Below are 4071 nucleotides of genomic sequence, written 5' to 3'. Positions count from 1 at the left end.
ATTCTTCATGATCCTTTGCAAAATGTGCTACTATAATTCTATGAATAATGTGTAGGACACACATCAATCAATCCTCATCCTCCAAATTCCAGGACAGGCCAGCATCTTTAAAATCTTTCTTATCAAAATATATTTGTGTGTACGTATTTGATATGCATACAAATGAAATTACATCAAGAATTTGTTTTAATTTCTGTTTCAATTTTTAAATTGTGAAGGATGTGGTGCGCCCGGCGCCCGCCCGCTTCCAGGTCCCTCCAGCTCTGCGAAGGTGGAGACTGCCTTCTCAGCTCACCCTCGCTCTGCTCCGCCGCGTGTGAGCCGGTGACCTTAAGCCTGGCAGACCTGAAGGTCCTGGAGGAGGAGGGGAGAGTCCTGGAAGACAGGAACACAAGCAACTTGAAATCATCACAGAAAGATAAATTCCATCAGCTTGTTATCTTCACACAAACTACTGAAAAAACCAGCTGTAATTTGTCTGTCTCAAAATAACAGGAAGTAAGATATTGCAATAGATAACTATTTCCAAAATCCTGAACCTTGTATATGAGAGAATGTAAAAGGATCACCGGACAGAAAGAAGTTAAAGCAACTATATAATAGCTACAAAGGTCTTCAAGATGGAAATAGTACTGGAACACAAGGTAGACAGCAGTTCTGTGATGACATGGCACTCAATCCACCCAGCATTAGTGAGCTGACCACTGCGTGGAAGTTCACAGCAGCGACACCTAGTGGATTCTCCAAAAGGGAGTTCATGGATAGTATGACAGAATTAGGGTATGATCACATAGAAAAGCAAAGGAAGGGCCCATTTGATGGAACAAGAATTGAAAGAATCAGGTTGATTTACATATTTTTACCACTTTACTTTTAATTTTGCAAGAAATCCAGGACAAAAAAGATTAGGTCTGGAAGTTAGAGCTTTATGGAAGATTTAAATTCTTAGACATTTAGAATAAAGTTTTGTTGGAATATTGTAAATGATCAATACAAAAGATAATAGAAATGTTATTTTATTCTTCAATAAACAGATAGATGACATGTCTAATTGTGTTGAAGAAGGCACATGGCATTTTCTTTTTGATGACTTTGAGGAATTTTCTTGCCCTGAAATTGCTGGGGTAAAATGTACAATAGTGTTTCACTAAAGGACACTTCTAGAATGTACACAGTCTGTGCAATAAATACAATGAAGAATTGCAAAGTTGTGTCTGCTGCCTGGATTTAACTGAAGATCAGTCCACACAATTCAGGTTGGGCGTTGAGACAAACTTGAAGGATACATCTTAGACCATGTCGTAATTCATTCTTGTAATGGGGATTCGGGCTTGTCTTCTAGTCTGGACCACTCTAAACATTTATAATTACAACATCATGGAGTTCATCTTATATATGTGGATCATCCTAGATCATTCTCTAATAAATCTTAGAAGCTTTAGGGTGATTATTTTGAGGTTTCCATTCTCACATAGAGCAGAATGCTGTCTTCATTAGAAAACAATTTGGCAGAACAAGTAAGCCTATGAATATCACAAACAACTTACAAAACTTCTTAAATATATGCTAGGGCTAACCACAAGGGCTATGTAATAGGTCTTCCAGTGAGAGTGATATATTTAAACCTGCCAGACCTGAAATGGTATTTTGGTTTTGGAGGATTTTTATCCCTGGCAAATCCCATTTATTGCTGAAATGAGTAGAATGTCTGATGAAATCAACTAATGTGAAAAATATTTAGGATAATTTGGTGCCTATCTGAAAAGTTTGTTGTGATTCAGACCCTTGATTTCAAAAAGGTCTACAGAAGTAGTGTTCATTTACCCTCCCCATGTTCATATGTATAGTTTTAATGTGAACTTTTGTTTAGAAAATGCCCATATAATGATAAACTCTGTTCTGTTCTACATTATACATTACATAATTGGATTATGTTGTGATTTTTGAAGTGCTTTTATGCCTGTTAAATATATTAAGCTATTTAATTTGCTTTAAGTACTTAGACTGTTAAACAATACAATATTCTAAATTTAGGCATGAGGGTTTATTTTTATGTTTTGAGTTTTTTGGGTCATTGCTTTATTTAATGCAAAATTCTCTTTATTTATAGGGAAGATAGCAAGAATTAAATTTTGTAAAGTAGTGTGATGAGTCATGAAGTTCAATGTTTATAATATAGATACTACCATTTCAGACAAATCATCTATTTTTGATGACTTCTTATGTTTTCATAAGCTGCTGGAATGTGATATACTAGAAATGGCACAGCTTTTAAAAAGGAGAATTTATTAAGTTGCAAATTTACCATTCTAAGGCCATGAAAATATCCATATTTAAGCAATGCTATAAAAATGTCCAAACTAAAACATCCATGAAAAGATACCTTGGTTCCAAAAGACTGATTATGTTCATGGTTTCTCTCTCAGCTGGAAAGGCACATGGTGATAGCTGTTAGTTTTCTCTCCAGGCTTCTTCAACAGCTTCCTTGGGACTCTGTTCTCTTGGCTCTGTCAGTTCTGGTGGCTCTGAAGATTTTTCCTAAATGGTTCCCTCTAATAAGCTCCAATAAGCAACCCCACCTTGAATGGATGAAGACATATCTCCATGGAAACCATCTGATTAAAAGTTACTACCTACAATTGTGTGGGTCACATCTCCATGGAAACTATAAAAAGGACCCACCCAGCAATAGCAAATGAGAGTTAAAGGACACGGCATTTCTAGGGTACAGAATAGCTTCAAATTGGCCAACTTATCTTGTTGAAATTGCTTTAACTGTTAATCACTGTGGTTGGCAAATATGTACTTCAAGTCCAAAGATTTTTAAGCAAGAATATCCTTTGTGCAAAATATCAATCTGGCTTCTATTTTTATAAATTATTTAGTCACTTTACTTTTTGTTTCACTAAGATGAATTCAATTTTCACATCAAAGTAGAATGTCATATTGTATGTCTTTTTGTCATTACAAGCCCATGAGTTGCTTTCATGCAGAAAACGCTTATTTCTTTGTTCACTTATCTAACATGTGAAGAAGGTATGATTGTTTCTTAAATGTTTCCATGAGTGAAGTTAAGGAATATACAACTTCAGATGTTGCATAGACTGTGCTCTGTAGTAGGAATGGAAGTTGCTTGGTACACTCAAACATCTTGTATTGAAATTAACAAAGGAATATTTTTCAGAATAGCTGTACATTTTATACAGATGTGGAAATTATTTTAAGAAACAATGAAATTACAAATACTTTTTACTAACATGATTTTGAAATTGACCATAAAGCTATCCCATAGATATGGTATTAATATGCCAACCATACCTTAATTCAAGAAATTACAAAAGAAAAATTTGAACATCTCTATTCAAGTTACCAGAATTTTGGTTTTAAAAAAGGGATGAGACAGAAATAAAATAGAAAAATCCTGCTGCTTTCAGTATTTCCTGATTGCATTTGTGTAAAGATAAATATTATCAATTATGAAAAATTTTAAAAGGTGTGTGTAAATGTATAAATACACATACTACTGCTTTGTTTTCTGTCTTGAGGATTTTGAGTTACTGTTTCTGATTGACTAATTCAAGTATACTGTGGTTTGAAATGAAATATGAGTAGGTTCTTTTTCCAGTATAGCTTGTTTTCAATAAAACTGACATCGATTCATGGACCAGTGTCTTGGGGTTTTAAAAATTTTCTTTTTAATTGCAAGACCTTTTCAATGAAGCAATATCATCAGTATGGTACTAAACATTTGTAATTACCATGCAAAAGTGAAGGCCGTACACTCTAGGCTGCTGTCCTAGAATTTAAACTATTACTAGAGTTGAAAACAGAAGACTGATTTAATGTGATGTGATTATTCTGAGAGTAAATGCCTGGCTGTAGGGAATATTTATTATTAAAAATGCTCACACATATGGCCATGTGTGTGTGAGTGTGTGTGTGTATGTCTGTGTGAGAGATAGATGGAAAGGGAAACACATGCATAACTTGAATTGCTTTGATTCATATTTTATTAAGCCTTCATCCTGGTAATTTCCCATGCTGATTTCTTCGTTTGAAATTTTACCTGTG

At 34.5% G+C, this 4071-nt stretch overlaps 1 pseudogene; it reads left to right on the top strand.

Annotated features, from left to right (window-relative positions):
- Positions 1-219: 219 nt before the first annotated feature.
- On the top strand, positions 220-1151 carry LOC143668730 (DCN1-like protein 1 pseudogene; annotated as a pseudogene).
- Positions 1152-4071: the final 2920 nt, after the last annotated feature.

The sequence above is a fragment of the Tamandua tetradactyla genome, chromosome 25 (genome assembly GCF_023851605.1).
Source record: "Tamandua tetradactyla isolate mTamTet1 chromosome 25, mTamTet1.pri, whole genome shotgun sequence".
NCBI lineage: Eukaryota > Metazoa > Chordata > Mammalia > Pilosa > Myrmecophagidae > Tamandua > Tamandua tetradactyla.
This window is presented reverse-complemented; position numbering and strand designations above follow the sequence as displayed.